This window comes from Canis lupus, chromosome 19 (assembly GCF_048164855.1).
Source record: "Canis lupus baileyi chromosome 19, mCanLup2.hap1, whole genome shotgun sequence".
Classification (NCBI taxonomy): domain Eukaryota; kingdom Metazoa; phylum Chordata; class Mammalia; order Carnivora; family Canidae; genus Canis; species Canis lupus.
Genome location: NC_132856.1, coordinates 29,086,788 through 29,103,903, shown reverse-complemented (window position 1 = coordinate 29,103,903; position 17,116 = coordinate 29,086,788). Strand labels below are relative to the sequence as shown.

At 42.5% G+C, this 17,116-nt stretch overlaps 1 long non-coding RNA gene across 1 annotated transcript in view; it reads right to left on the bottom strand.

Moving 5' to 3' along the window:
• Nucleotides 1-2,574, bottom strand: part of LOC140610055 (uncharacterized) — a 128,538-nt gene extending 125,964 nt beyond the window's left edge. The window contains exon 1 of the long non-coding RNA XR_012011833.1: nucleotides 2,505-2,574. This is a non-coding gene — a long non-coding RNA (uncharacterized lncRNA). The remainder of the gene's footprint in view (nucleotides 1-2,504) is intronic.
• Nucleotides 2,575-17,116: the final 14,542 nt, after the last annotated feature.

The window sequence follows — 17,116 nt, the reverse complement described above, 5'->3', positions numbered from 1 at the left end:
GCTTAAAACAACACAACTGTATTATTGTAACTTACAGTTTTTGAGGTCAGAAGTACAAAAAGGGCTTTTGGGGCTAAAATCAAAGTGTCAGCAGAGCTGCACCTTGGCAGCTCTGTAGCTCTAGGGGTACGTCTGTCCCTTGACTTTGCTCTTCTAGAGGCTGCCTGTGTCCCTTAGCTCCCAGCAATGACCCTGCTCCAATCTCCTTCTCTATCACCCTACTTTGTTCTGCTGCAATTCTGACCTTTTTACCTCTCCCTGACAATTGTAAGGACCCCTGTGATTACATCAAGTCCACTTAGATAATTCAGGAAAATCTCCCTGATTCACATCCGTAACTTAATCACAACAGCAAAGACTCTTTTGCTATGTAAGCTCACATATTCATGAGTTCTGGGGATGGGGTGTGCACATCTCTGGGGGACTCTTACTCTGCCTCCTGTAACCAGGGGCCAACTCCTAGAAAACATGATGATTTATGGAACAACAAGCCCTGGGGCAGGAGAGATCAAGACCTAAGGCAAGATGAGTTCCTGGGAGTTACCAGTGATATTTTCAATTCCAAGAGTATCTTAGCTCTAGTTAAGTTGCTGTATTGAGAAGTGAAGTTTGGCTCTTTTCCCCTCTCTTCTTGCCTGTGATCTACTTCACCAGCTCAAGAGTGAGAAGCTATTTTGGGAGGAAGAAAAGCCCTTCAGGCAGTATAGGGATATGCAAGAAAGCATTGCAAGGCCTGGAATCATATCATCATTATCCTTCTGAAGTTCCTCCTCTCCAGAGGGAAATAGCCCTCTTCTGAAGGGTTCACGGGCTCATCTCCCTCCCTGAAAGGTCTGTGGCCTCCTGTTCCACATTGTGGGGTAAATCTGGGGGAACTCCTGGAAGCCCATGCAGCTCCTAGCTCGGCCCCTTCCTGCTTGAAAAGTCATGCCTCCACATCTGATGACTTTATGACTCTATGGCAAAGCTGAGAAAGCTGGGATGTCATGCTCTCTCCAGACTCAAGGTCAAAATGAGCAGCTTCTCCCTGACACTTTGCTTGGAAGATGGTTGGCTTCAGCAGTTTGGGAGAGACTGGATAATTTATTGATGTGAAAAGACCACCGTGCATTTTCTCCTCAGCTTCAAGCAGGCAGTCTGGCCCTTGCAATTTCCTTGCCTCAAGAATTTTTTTGTCACCAGCAACAGCGTAAACCCAACTATGAGATGATGCCAGACCCTGGCGATGTCTTGGGTCAAGTTCCCCGCAAGAAAACCCTGCGACGAGGAATCGCTTGCAAGTGACTTATTAAGGAAGTGCTCCCCGGAGAAGCTGCTGAGGAACAGAGGAAGCGAGAGAGGGAAGGGGGAGAGACTCATGGAAGTGCAATATCCTGCAAAGGTGCCATCTCAGCCTGATTCCTTAGGAAGCACTGGGGGGCAGGGTGCAAATTATACCTCAGAGTTTGTCCTGCTAAAAGTAAAGGATCTGGGCTTTCACAGCCCAAGTGGTTGGCTTTGGGCACCGTTTCCAGCTCTCTGCAACTACACTGAGCATAAACAGTGCCCAGCACAGAGGAGATGCTCAGCAAATATTGTTGAATACATTGATAACTATCGTGATTCTTGTCCTTGGCTCTTTATTGTTGTTCCTGTTGTTGCAACATTATATAAGATATATGGTGTGTACAGGAGTCAGGACAGGGTGTGCACCCCCCACACACACACACACACACACCTGTGGCCTCAAATACAGGCACCTCGTGTGTGCTGCAGGCATAATCTCAACTCATGGTTTGTTCTTGCATATGAAGCAGGTGCTGCTGGTCCATAACCAGCACCAGTTTTTACAAAATGTCATTTCTCTGCAGCCCAATACAGATGGGATAATGCAAGGGAAGGATACAAAACTGGGCATCTTATACTGGAATTTACCCAAAAAATAAGAGGATGACAAAAAGAAAGGGAAGGTCAAGGAGACCTGGAGGATAAATGTGGCCTATTTACACTTGAGACTCAATCTTCCCTCACCGATCGTCTTGGAAATGGAGTCCAGCCCGGCAATCAGACAAACCAGAGCTGAAAAGATCCTTCGGCCTTTCTGAGGTGGCCTTGGGGGAGTAAGTCTCCGTTTCCTCGTTTCCTCGTTCGTAAAACTGGGAATGATGGGATTAGTCCCCTCCTCCCATGATTATTCTGAGGAATGAATGAGTTAGTGAGTGAGGAAATGCTTCTACTGGGCCTCACAAGGAGTCCTCCACCGTTGCTATGGTCTTCCTTATTTGGCTTTTAATTCTCTCATGATGTTCCCTCTGCTCAAATTATTTATTCATTCATTCAATCAATACGTATTGGGTGCTGACTCAGTGCCAGGTACCAGAGGAGGCCCAGAAAACACAATAGAATGTAAGACAGGTGTTTACGGACTAACAGTAACACGGGTAATAATAAAGCATCTATTATTTCCTATAGATCAGCATCGATTCCAAGTGCTTTATATATACTACCTCATTTAATATCCTCACCACATCTCTATGAAGTTGGTCCTTTTGTCCTCCTCATTAGACAGCCAGGATTTGAGGGGCTAACTTACTCACATCAGGTCACACCACCCATGGGGAAGCTGGGGATTGAACCCAGGCCAGCTGGGTCTAGAGCTCTTCTGTTTCATCACAAAAGGATATGATATAAAACCCCCAGGCCTTTGCCAGGGTGTTCAGTTGATCACCACTATGTGACAGGAGGTTGTCAACCAGTCTATAAGCCCAAAGTTCAGGAATACTCAGAACTCAACAAACCCAATGGAATTTGAGGGCTTTCAGTGGATAACAAATTCTTCTCCTACTAGACCAAAGTTGTGACAAATCTAATTGAATCCTGGAAGCTGTATGATTGCTTGTGATTTGCCCAGGATGAATGGCTCTGCTTGTCTTCATTTCAAAAAGCATTGCTTCCTGCCTGCGGCACACGGCCCTAGAGAATACATATTCTCTCCCCAGAAAATCAGCAAAAACTAATTTCCAAAATATTTCCAACAATCCTCCAACCCACAAGCCCAGTCAAATGAAATTAAATTCCACCTTTCTTGAAGGTGAGTCTTTTTTAAAGAGTGAGCAATAGACTCATGTTTCATTTCAAATCTCCAAACACTGAGGCTATTGATCTTGGGAAGTGTAAAGATTAATATTTCTGAAGAGGATACATGAAGGGAAATAACTAGGCAATTACAAATGACATCCAACAAAGAAAAATAAGTAAATATTTAATAAGTTGAAGGAACTAATATAGGAGAAAACTAAGAAGAGGTGGAAGGTCAGAATGTGTGTATATACATATATGTGTATGTTTACACGTGTATATACATTCGTGTGTGTCTATGCACATATATACATCTGTGTGTGTACACACATATAGACAACCGTAGACACACATATATACCCATGTGTGTATGGACACAGAGAGAGAAATTTTACTTGGGAAAAACTCCTCTCTCAATTTATATTAGGCCAGAGAACCACTCCAGTGCTATCCCCAAAATGTGCATTTCTCTACCCAGCCCCTTTTAAAACCTAAAAAGAAAACCAGGCAGATGATGAGAAATGAAGGTAGAACACTGAATCTGCAAAGACAAAGAGCCTTTGGAGCTGTCAGTTTGTTATCAAGAGGAAAGAACTCCTTTCTGGGACATCTAGGGAACAAGAAATGAAGAGACAAAATTAGGTTAGACTTGATGCTTATATCCCCTGAAATGCACAGCATAAAACTTAACTACAGGCAAGTCTTCAAAAAAGTTAAAATTCTTTTTCTCTTGAGAGAAAAATCTTTGCCTCCAGAGCTTCTGACTAAATTCCAGCATAGATCAACCCCGTGGGGAAAAAAAGAGGGGCCCTGTATCATAGTGAGGTTGTGGAAATCAAATGAGTTACTATGTATAAAATCCTTAAAGGAGTCCCTGTCACCTGGCAGGTGTTATATATTAGGGATAATGGATTTTTCCATTTTAATAAGACCATTTGGGCAATGGGGTAAATGGGGGGGGGGCGGGTGAACTGGAGGATTGAACATGAAGACAGGAAGATCCTCTAGGAAATTGTGACAGGAATCCTGGGGAAGGATGGTGGTGGCCTGCACTCGCTGGCTATGTTCAAGACGGAGAGGAAGAGAACCGCTCAGGTGAATATAGGAGGTAAGACTGCCAGGTCATGGCAAGAGTTGACTTTGAGTTGAGAAGTGATTGGAGACATTGTAGGTGACATCTAAGTTGTTTGGGCAAATGAGAAGATCGCAGTGCCATTTACTAAGATGTGAAACACAGAAGTGGTGCATTGGTTGGAAAATTCAGGCTTCATGACCCACAGCCTTCAACGATTTTTCAGGTCAAGTGATTTCCAAATGGTTTCAGAACCAAGGTTCCCAGTGTGGTTTTGAAACCTTGAGGTTCTGGCTTCAAGTCATGACTCTGCTATTTGTTGGCTCTGTGCCCTTGGATATATTAGTAAGCATTTCTGTGTCTCATTCCTTCATCTATAAAATGAGATGATAACAAAAATCTACCTCATAGAATTACAGGACTTCAATCCTCTATGTAGGGTACTTGGCATGGAGTCCGGCACGTGCAGGTGTTCTCTATATATTTTAGTCCGTGGTGTCTTTATGTTATTATTGACTACAAAGTCAATATGCATACTGAGCATCTGAGTTATTCGTCTCCGAATGGATTCAGGTGGTCTAAGCCTCTCTTAAATTATCGTGCTCCCACGCTACAGGGCAGTCATTTCAGGCATTGGTAACCTTCTCTATCCCTTCTCGCTGACATTTCTCCTTCCTCACTCACCCTCCAAGCCACAGTTTTAAGCTTACTTCCTCTTGGCAGCTCACCCTGGAATCCCCAGCCCCACACCAGGTGAGGAATCTTTGCGCTGATACTCTGGCTTCATTTTTGTATCATCATCACAAATGTATTTATATGTGTGTATATGTATATATAAATAATTTATTTATACATTTATATAAATATATTTAATGTATATATTATTTATATATTATTATATTAATATTATATTATTATATATAAATAAATTTATATATTTAAATAAATATATTTAATGTATATATTATCATATATAAAAATATATTATGTAATTATCATATACACATATATGTTTGTGGAGAGAGAAAAAAATGTTAAATCTTTTAATGTTCAGCTCCCCAAATTAATCTCTAAACTCCGTGAAGGCGGGAACCATTATATGATCACATCCCCAGTGCTTCATTTAGGGCTTGGCAAGAAACTAGAGCTTGATAAATAATTGTGGAATAAAAAAAAAAAATAATTGTGGAATAAAGAACAGTATGATGGTATTTAAAGTATTGTTTGCAAACTTATTCCGAATGTTCCTCCCCCTACCAAATACAAAGAAAGTCCTACTCTCTATTGTTATTTCCTGGCTGTTTTCTTAGTGAAGAAACACTAACCAAGGGCCCCAGGGGGACACACACACACACACACACACACACAAACACACACACGTGTCTCATTTTCAGGCTCTCAGATGCTTCTGCTACAAGATTATTCAGATCATGGATTAAAGTTGCAGCTCTGCCTCTTACCAGCTGTGTGACCTGGGGCAGACAACTTCACCTCTCTGAGCTTTAATTTCTTTATAAAATAGGAGTAATAATGCTTCCCACCATGTGGAGCTGTGAAAATCAAGTAAGAACCAGTGTGTAAAGTTCTTTGCCCAAGGCCTGAATTAGCTAAGTGTTCCAGATGAGTTAACTACTACCAATATTATCATGAGGTTCTTTGTATTCGATTCCAATTATACTCTCAGTGAAAAGAACTCATCGCTCCCCCTTCCTCACAGATCCACTGTATTTATAGGAAAACCTTCCCTGACTTTCACTCTCATTTTCTCCAGCTCTTTTAAATACCAAGTGCGGACAATTCTCTAAAAATGTATTGGTAGAAAAAGAAATGTTTCCCTGAGTCTCACATGATCCTTTAGTTCAGGGGAAAAGCCAAAGTGGGAAGGGAGGATGATTGCCTGGGGCACATGATATATTTACTGATATAATTCAACTGTCTTCCTCAACTTTGTTCCAAAATTTCTTTTTTTTTTAAAGATTTTATCTATTTATTCATAAGAGACACAGAGAGAAAGGCAGAGACATAGGCAGAGGGAGACTACAGGGAGCCTGATGTGGGACTCAATCCCCAGACCCTGGAATCAAGACCTGAGCCAAAGGCAGATGCTCAACCACTGAGCCACGCAGGCACCCCTGTTCCAAAATTTCTATTAATGGAATCTTGAGTTGTTGTTGTTTTTAACCACAGGGAAAAAGATGAAGATGGCTCTCTGACGGATGAGGATGAGATTGGCTCCCTTAAACCATGTTTTCATTTCCAGATCATTTGTAATAGATGCTATTGACCCCCTACCCATATCTTCCTGTGCAGGCCTGCTTCTGCAGGGATTGGCTTTTGGTGCTCAACCTGTTCCTGTCTCCAGAGACTTGCCTTTGGCAGGTGACCTGTTTCATCTAAAGAGGCCTGGGAGTTATGAGCCAAGGACAGCCTGTGTTCAGCAACTGATTGATGAAGGAATAGAAAAAGCCCAGCCCCCTGGCCTCTGGGCAGGAGCCACTCTGAGGTGCATCTCACACTCCAGAGCTGCTCTTGGAGTCAGACTGAACCTCCACCTGATAAACCCATCTCCACTCACCTATTTTCCTTCCTCATCATCCCTTCCCTCCCTTGCAGGTCTTGGCTGAGGTACCTCCTCAATGAACATTTTCACAAGAATCCCTATGTAGGCTCTGTTTTTAAAGAACTCAAACTAAGATACTGACCCCTGACCAAACTAGCTGTTAATAGATTAATGAGGCCATTGCAAAAGGGGTTTCAGTCACAGTGCATGAGGATAATGGATGGACCAAAGCACAGAAAAAGAGAAAATTTTGGACCATTGATCAGCATCATGATCATCCCTTCATTTTCCTTTGCTGTATAGTTTGCAAGAATCTTTCACATGTATCTCAGACACGTGAGCATTGCCCTTCCCTTTCTGAGATGGGCAAACTAGCCTCAGCATATTCAGGTATATAGTAAATATTTGGTAGCTATTCTTTTTTTTTTTTTTTTAAAGATTTTATTTATTTATTCATGATAGTCACAGAGAGAGAGAGAGGCAGAGACACAGGCAGAGGGAGAAGCAGGCTCCATGCACCGGGAGCCCGACGTGGGATTCGATCCCGGGTCTCCAGGATCACGCCCTGGGCCAAAGGCAGGCGCCAAACCGCTGCGCCACCCAGGGATCCCTTGGTAGCTATTCTTAAACTAATTGTTTAAACACCTTGCCCAGTTGGTTGATGAACTGATTATCCAACCCAGCTATCTTCTCTTTGCTCTAGAGGCTAGAAAGTACAAGGCAAGCTTTCCCAGAATCATTAGCACCTAGTGGTATCCATGTAACATGTTGTTTGGCCAAAGAAATAAAAACTGCTAAGGAAGGCTTTTCTCTCAAAATAAAAAAGCAAAGTCTCAAGATGAAATGCTTATCTTCTTCCCACCTGCCTGGAATAGGGATATAAGGCCAGAGGCACAGCAGGAACTCAGGAGTAGGAGAAGGAAGGGTGAGATATGAAGGGACAGACAAGACAAAGAGCCTGGAAGGCTATAAACATCATGGAGCTGGTGCACCAGCCGTAGATGCCCGCCTCCTGTTACAGGGAGCCAAACATAAATACTAACTCACTTGGATCTTGATGCCAGCTTAGAGAAATGTGGAAATGTTACACGTGGTTAGAAGAGAAGCTCAAGTGTTATTTAAAAGGTTAGAGAGGGAAGTGTATGAAAAACGTCCATAAAGTACCAAAATTTTTCAGCCTACTAAAGAGTAAGATGATGGAGGATCATGACAAATTGCTCTGATGAGTCGCACCTACTCCAGCCTGCCAAAAACCGAGACATCCTCATGCAAATGCTGGATGCAAATACTTTCATTCCTACTGAACATAGACCAAACATTATTTTATATTCTCTAACATGTATTGATTAATAAATAGCAGCCCTGTGAGTTCTATTATTACATCCTTTTTATATGAGGAAATCAAGACCCTGAGACTGTACTGTCTAGTATGGCAGCCACTAAATACATGAGGTTATTTGAATTTAAATCAGTTAAAATTAAATTATAATTTTAGTTTCTCAGTCACACTAGCCTTGATTTAAATGCCCAACAGATACATGTGGCTGGTGGCTTCCCTGTTAGCAGAGATTTGGAATATTTTCATCATCACAGAAAGTTCCAATAAGTGAAGTTGCTCTACTTGGCAAAGTAGATTCTATGATAGTAAGAATCGGAGCTTATCCTAGGCTCTACCTGCCAGGACATACAACCTCTTCTTGAGAAAGGACATCAATTTCCTACTACTGTTGTAATAAATTACCACAAACTAGGTGGCTTACACCAGCACAAATTTATTATCTTAAAGTTCTAGAGATTAGGCATCTGACATGGATCTCATTGGACTAAAATCAAGGTGTTCACAGAGCTGCATTTCTGGAGGCTCTGGGAGAGAAAGCATTTTGAGATGGGCAATCTTCAAGAGGTCACTCCATTCCTTGACACGTAGCCCCTTTCACCATCTTTAGAGCCAACAACATTAGGCTGAGTCTTCCTCACACTGCCATCTCTCTGGTTCTCTCTCTCTTTGGCCTCTCTTTTCCACTCATAAGAATGGGTGTTTTTAATGGGTCCACCTAGATAATTAAGGATAAAATCTCCTTCTTAGGTCAGTTGATTAGTAACTCTGATTCCATCTGTTAATTCCCCTTTGCCACCTAACACATCCACAGGTTCTAGGGATTAGGATGTGAATATCTTTGAGGGCCATTATTCTGTCTCCCAGAAACAGCATTCAAGGCCCACCATGATCTGACCCTTCTTTCCCTTGAATCGTCTTTATATACCTTGTGCTCTAGCCACACAAAAATGTCCACTCTCCCCTAGAAATGCCATTCATCCCAATAAATATGATTAAAGTTCTTCTATGCTCTTCAATCTCAGGGAAATAAAGTTGATTTAGAGCAGTTCCCTACCTAGAGGACTTCTCCAGCCATGTCTTTGCTTTAAAATGTTTCTTCTTTGAAATGTATTTCAAAGTCCCACCTACAGTGCAGTTTAAGCACACCTAACTTCTACTTATTCTAAAAATCCTATTCAAACACTGCCTTGTCCATGAGACAATGCCTGAGATCACTCCAGATATTAGCTGGTGATAATAGGTTGGTGATGGAGCTTTTGGACACAGCCCCAAAGATATTTCCAGCCACATTTAAGCATCCCCTCTGGTGATTCCAAGAGGCAGGGTGTGTTCATGCTATAGAGTGCAGATGAGGGTATGGACTCTGAAGCCAGAAGCCAGGGGTTAAAATCCACAAGAAGTGGACTTACCTTCTGAGAACAGAACATCTTTCTCCTTCCCTCTACTCTGTGTATATGTGTGGAGCAAGGGGTAAAAGCTAGGGTCAATGAGAATAGTTAGATATTTATTTTGCTTCATTTCACCTTGATTATTTCCTTCTTTTTGCCCTTCTAGCTGAAATAGACCTTACCAATACTCCTCATCCTTATGTTTGTTTTACCATGTCCCTTTCAGGATCTTTCTTGGGTGGTGGGTAGAGCATCCAGCCAGGGTCTGTGAACTCAAGGTAGTGTCACAGCAATGCCAAGGACATTATGATAGTGATAAATGCACATAAACTCAAAGGAAATCTGGGATCCTCCAAGGAGGAGAGATGAAAAATAAAAACACACTTTCCAGTGTAATTTATCTAAAGCCATTTATGATAAGACATTACAGGGCAAATGGGCCATATCAGAGGGGCATATCTCTCACAATTCAACACCGATAAGGGCAAGATGGTTTTGGCACAGCAAGGCCCCTAAATGCAAGTCAACTACCTCTTCTAGTACTAAACTAAGAAACACGGAACTGGGGGGATCCCTGGGTGGCGCAGCGGTTTGGCGCCTGCCTTTGGCCCAGGGCGTGATCCTGGAGACCCGGGATCAAATCCCATGTCGGGCTCCCGGTGCATGGAGCCTGCTTCTGTCTCTGCCTGTGTCTCTGCCTCTCTCTCTCTCTGTCTGTGACTATCATAAATAGATAAAAAAAAAAAAAAAAAAAGAAAAAGAAACATGGAACTCATACAACACTAGAGAGGAAAATAACTTTCTAGCTTTTTAGACTTTCTGAGAGGCTACAGAATATACACAAAGTCATGGGGGTTTTTTGTGCTTTTTTGATGATTTAAAGGATTTTCCAGGGTAATTTTGCCTCTACACAATTTTTGCCTAATGTGCTGAGTCTAAACACTAACTCCCATGTAGGATATGACTCTACTCTTAAGTCCCTTAGCACCTGAGGCCTCAAGGATCATTCATATTATATGAGTTTCTTGAAAGGCTCTCTGATTCTAATCGAAACTTGTCTCACTAAATCCTAGTATTCATGTTTGCTTTTAAACAACTCATACCTTGGTTTAATGTGTAGGAGTTTTCCTAGGCTCATCTCAGCCTCTTTTAGCATATGGGCCCTGGCCCCAAGGAGCTTAGGGTCAGATGAGTTTTGAAGTTTAATTATTAAAGCAGCAATTATACAACTGCAGAGAGTAAAATTGGAAATAAATCCAGCATCTGATGGTGAGGTGAGCTCAAGAGGAGTCATGGGGACTGGAAGGACCCAGACATGAACACTACCAAGCAATTCAACCAGGGGTTTACATAACCAAATGAGAAGTAACACAGTGTGCTTTAGAAAATAAAAAAGTCTCTCTTTTTTTTTTTTTTGTTTCCACCTATTTGGCAAAAAAGTGGATATAATTCTAAAATTTCTGGTCCCTGGAAGAGAGACAATGACCCTAGAAAGAAGAGGACATCAATTTCAGGATCATCTTTCAGTTCAGGGGAGGCTGGGGAGAGGGGAGTGTCTGGACAAATAACTTTAACTTCCCATTTAAACAGAGAAGAGAGGAGGCTTTCCTCCCAGTGTATTCCATGGAACGTCCATTGTGGAAAGTGTTCTGTGTATAAAAGGGTTCTGTTGTCAAATAAGTCTGTCCTTGCAAGTTTCCCTTGCCATATTCCCCTCTTGGAAATTCATAGCATACATTAGTGTACTAAAGGCTCTGAGAAATCCTATAGTAAATAAATTTTGCTTAATCTCAGTACTTCCCAAACATTCTGGAGCATAGACACCACTTTTGGTGAAACATTGAAGTGTGTTCCTTGGAACACATTTTGAGAAAACTGAACAACTGTCTGTAAGGTCTGTGAGGGTCAAGGCTGTGCCTGTTTGTTTACACTGCACCTGCCACAGAGTAAACTAGAGACTGGCAAACACGGCCAACTCCAGCTCTTGAGCTAAGTATGGTTTTTACATTTTAAGTGGTTTAAAAAAAATCAAAAACTATTACTTCATGACATGTGAAAGTTATATGAAGTTCAAATTCCAGTATCCATAAAAACGTGTTTTTTGAAACACTGTCACAACGACTTATTTGTGTATATCCTATGACTTTTGAATTACAATGACCAAGTTGAGGAATTGTGACAAAGATCACAATGGCCTAGAAAGCCTAAAATATTTAACCCTTTGGCCTCTTATGGGAAATACTGAACCTAAAATACTTAACCCTCTGGTCCTTTATTTTTATTTTTTTCCCCCCTCTGGTCCTTTAAAGGAAAGATTTGTAGACCTCTGGAGCAGACAATTAAATTGTGCAAAGGAATGGAAGTCTATTCTTGCCACTCTCCATACCAAGCCATCACATTTTCTGTGATGACCAAGGTTATAACTGCTTCCAGAATAAGGTCTCATTTTTTTTATTGGTCTTAATGATCTTCTCTTTTCTGATGTCTGCTGTAGCTGAGCATTGACTTGAGCTAAGCAACTGCTCCAATTCTAGGTCTCTCTTGTGCTTCAAATTGTCCCCACTTTGCTCCGCAGGACTATTTTCCAGACAGTGAAACTCAGGTGGCAATGTCAGGAATAAGAGAAGAAAGGAAAGCCTGGGGGGTAAGGGAGAGTGTAAAGAGTGGAAGGCTTTGGCTAGGACATTAGGCTTGTAAAAGCATCACCCACCATTTTTGGGGAAGGTAAAGGATAAACATAGCCCAGAGAAGGAAAGATGAGTAGAGGCACTTCTGATGTGAACATTCTGTGGAAGGAAATGGAAGTCAACCCACTGAGAAAAGACCCGGAATGTGAAACCTCATTGCTATAACCCAAACAGAAGAAGCAACACGGGGCACTGGAGTCAGAAAAGTCAGAAGGAGCATGGTTTGAATTCCAGCCCTGCCACTTAAATTCCATGTAACCTTACACAACAGACTTAAGTCATCTGAGAAATGGACAAAATAGAGTCATAGTGAAAGTTAAGTAAGACAGTTTTTATTTAATAAACATCATTACAAGAATTAAGTTTCTGAATCCTCACCACCACCCTGAAGAAGAAACCATGATTATCGTCCCTATTTTATAGATGGGAAGACTGAGAAAGAGAGGTGAACTGTTAGACTCCGGATTTAAACCCAGAAAATTTGGGGGCCCTTGAGTTAAGCATCCAACTCTTGCTTTCAGCTCAGGTCACAATCTCAGGGTGGTGGGATCGAGAACCACATGGTGCTTCTCGCTCAGTGGGGAGTCTTCTGGAGAGTCCCTCATCATCTGCCTTCTACTTGTGTGCTTACACTGCACTCTCCCTTTCAAATAAATGAATCTTATAAATAAAAAATAAAATAAACCCAGAAAGTCTGGTCAGAGCCTCTGTGCCAATAACCATTGTACACACACAGGCTGGCACATGTCGAACATTGGATAAATTTCAATTTTCTTTTTTTTTTTTTTTTTTTAAATTTCAATTTTCAAATGCCACTTAAAATTCAAAAAACAATAAAAATACATGTTATTACTCTTTGTTTTTGATACGTGTATGAAAGGCAGGGGCCTCTGGAATCAGACCTACTTACACTTCAATTCCTGGCCCACTGTTTTCTAGCTGGAACCAGTGAATATTTATGTGTAGACCAGGCCTGTTATTTCACCCCCAAATGTCAATGTCTTCTGTAAAATGAAAATAATGGTGCCTACCTTATGGTGTTACTTAAATGAGACAATACCTGCGGAGCATCTGTAGAGAATCTGGAATATGGTAACTCACACCATCTCATTTATTACCTAGAATGGCCTGCCCTGCCTTCTCTGCTCATGAAATCCTGCTCCTTCTTCCAGGCCCAACTCAATCCCCTTCTTCAAATTCTTATGGGCCCCTTGTTAGAATTCTCCCTCCTTTGTATTACTGAGGGCACTAGGTATGACTCTTGTCTCCCTGACTCCAGTGAATTCCTGAGGTCAATGGTGATGACGCCTTGCCTCTGATGGAAGTTAGCAAGATCTCACCTGAAGGTACCACCAGGGAGATAACTGGATCTCTCCAGTTCCCTAAGGATTCTGCAACCAGAACAGCTTGATTTTTTAAGGCACGGATCATGCTCTCCCTCTGCTCAACGGCTCTAACGAGTCCTCAGGATCACATAGGCCAGCGGGCCTCCCCTACTTCTCTCCACCAGCCCTTCCTCTCAGCTCCAGCCATGCCAGCCCTCTTTCTCTTCCTCAAACTTGCCAATTCATGTTTGTTATTCCTTTGGCCTCTCCTTACTCTTCACCTGACTCAAGCTTTCACATCCTTCAGGGAACCCCTATGACAAGGTCACCTGCCCCCACTGGCTGCCCTCATAGCACCTGTACTTCTTCCTAAGCACTGGCACCAATACACCTGTATGATGGCATGTGTTCATGGCATCTCTTGCCTGTCTCTCCTTTAGATCGACACTGCCCAAGAGAACTAAAATGCAAGTCACAAATGTCATCTTAAATATTGTTGCAGCCATATTTTTAAAAATGAAAAGATGCAGATGAAATTACTTTTACTCATATAGTCTATTTAACCAATATCCAAAATATTATCATTTCAACATTTTTATTGATATAAAAAGTTATTAAGGGGGGACGCCTGGGTGGCTCAGTGGTTGAGCATCTGCCTTTGGCTCAGGATGTGATCCTGGGGTCCAGGATCAAGTCCCAAATCAGGCTCCTTGTGGGGAGCCTACTTCTCCCTCTGCCTCTCTCTGTGTGTCTCTCATGAATAAATAAATAAAATCTTTTTTTAAAAAGTTATTAAGGGTTTGTTTAGGGTTTTTTTATACTAAGTCTTCAAAATCCAGTATGTAGTTTATACTTACAGCACAACTCAGTTTTGGCCAGCCACATTACAGGTGCTCAATAGCCACATGTGGCTTGTGGCTATCACAGTGGACATCTCGGCTCTAGACTGTAAACCCCTTGAGGGCCCAGAACACAGCAATCTTATTGCAGTATCCACAGCACCAGACTATATGCTTGGCTCAAAGTAAGAGCCAAATAAGTATTTAGTTAAAAAAGAAGAAGAAGAATATTTATGCAGAGGAAGAAGTGGAGGCCCAGAGAGAGGAAGTGACTGGCCCAAGGTCACAGGACTCATTAATAATAATCTATTGCTGGCCTCTAGCTGGAGCCATATGGCCCCAGTGCGTGCCTCCTGGAAACTGTAGGCATCTTTAAGTCTCTAGGTGCAAATGCATTCCCAAAGGTCAGCCCAAAGCGTCTTTATTAAAAACTTCACCTTGAAAGTCAGGAAAAGTTTGATTTTTGTGAGAAAAGTTTTCTATTACCTTGTAAATCCTACAGATGGATAAGCATTATGTAAGGGGCATTAACGTGCTATGCACTTACCGCCGCAGATGTTATTTTGAAGCTCTCTGTGCAGCTACTGTATTATCACCAGAGATTTCCTTCAGGATTCAGCCTTCAATTTCTCTAGATGAGGCTGCAACGTGAGTCAGAGTAACCATCACCTCCCCAGGCTGGTGGGGGTGGTGCAGGCGTGGGGATCTGTGGGCAGGCAGGGGTGGCTTGGGAGCCGCTGGCATAGCTCACAATCCCAACCTTGTTCCTCTGAAAAATCAGAGTTAGGGTAGCTCTGAGAAGTCTTTCTCCTTCAGACCGTGCCTTGTAAGTAAAGGAACAGTCCTCACCAAAGAAAGGGGAAGTACAGAAGCAAAAATTTACAGGCTCGGCCTGTATTTATAAGTAGAATAAAGACTGATGCAATGATATCATAATATCCTATTTACATTATAAAATTTATATTTCACTTACATGTGTTATAAGAAAGAGATCCAGAAGGGGATCCCTGGGTGGCACAGCGGTTTGGTGCCTGCCTTTGGCCCAGGGTGCGATCCTGGAGACCCAGGATCGAGTCCCACGTCGGGCTCCCGGTGCATGGAGCCTGCTTATCTCTCTGCCTCTCTCTCTCTGTGTGTCTATCATAAATAAATAAATAAATAAATAAATAAATAAATAAATAAATAAATAGAAAGAGATCCAGAAGATTAATTTCTGAAATATTATAGTTCTCATTAGGGAGTAGAAAGTATGAATGATGTTTTATTTTTCTCTACTCATGGCTGATCTACAGTTTTGAATAGTCTTCAGTGGATGCATTAGATGTGTAAAAAGGGAGAAAATTAAAATTTAAAGTAAGTAAGTCTATGCACACATATATACACTCACATCTGATCTGAAATATTTCAATGGTATTTAAGTGCTAATTATTTTTGGAAATTCCCATAAGACCCATCATTGCTTTAGCTTTTTAAGTAAATGACTTTGCCCCTTTAGTGCTCAGATTAGTGCCAGGGACAGAAAGCCAGTCCTCCATGCTCCAAATGGCCGAGGAATGCAGCCTCCCCTGGTGTGTAAACAGAAACCAGCACACACTTAGGGCTGCCTGGGGGTTGGCCGTTGCCTGCAAAGATCAGGGTGTGGGAGAGGGAGGCTGATCCTGAGAGATTTGGCACAGATGCCAGAAGCCTTCTCAGGAATTCAGCCTTATTTGCTAGGAAACAGGGGAGCCGTCCACTTTTCATCTGTTTTCATGATGATTCATCAAAGAGCCATTGCCCAATGGCAGAATGGCGATCAAGGCCCGCAGGGGAGGGTGTTTTAAAACATGCTAAGAGCTTCCTTTCCCTACCTGAAGGCTGCCTCCCCAGGCAAACTCTTAGACCACTGGTTCTCAACCAGGTAGGTTTTGCCCTCGAGGAGATGTCTGGCAACATCGGGAGCTGTCTTCAGAGGTCAAAACTGGTGGGAGGTGGGGCTGCTGGCATTTAGTGGTTGAGTCCAGGGATGCTGCTCAACATCCTACAATGCACAGGACAGCTCTCTACAACCAAGAGTCACTCAGCCTCTGAATGTCAGTAGTGCCAAGGTCGAGAAACCCTGTCTCAGACAATGAAGGAAATTATTTGACTTGATTTGAAGACTGCATGTTTTTGCTGAAGTGAGGCAGATCACCCACTGACACCCGGCTATCTTCTCCACAGCCTGCAGGCCGAAGGAGAATGTGGGCTTGTTTATCTTTAGAAATTATTATAATGCTTTGAGTATCTTGATTATACCACCTGTCAGTGAGCACTGGCCTTACGAAAAAATAGGCATGGAAAATGAGCTTAATTCCACATGCCAGCTCCAATATACTGATAGCGACTGCCAGGTTGGATTCTCTAGAAACAGATCTTGAGATGGGGTTTTGGGTACGAGATGTTTATTGGGGATCAAGACCTATGACAAGTAGGAAGAAGAAGCAGGATGAGGCAGAGGGAGAAGGCAAAGCACAAAACAAGCCTGACGAAACCTCAACCAACCTGTGGGTACCAGGATGGAAGGCTCTGCAGCTGGTATTTCCCATCACAGCCATCTGACAGTTTATGGGAATGGCTGGGCCTTTATGAGCACCCACTCCCTCAGCCCCCCACCTGGCATGGCAACTAAGTAAAGGCTGCCCTGGGAAGGGCATGACTTTCAAGCAAGGGGTGCTCTGCTGCTGAGGCTGACCTCAAAGATGCTAACAGCTGGACTGTCTGCTCACCACACTCCCTGCAGCTGGACAGCAAATCCTCCCTTGGAAGGGAATCTGGGGGGGAGGGGGGCAGGGGCGAGTACATTTCCATGTCCACCACAGGGTACATCC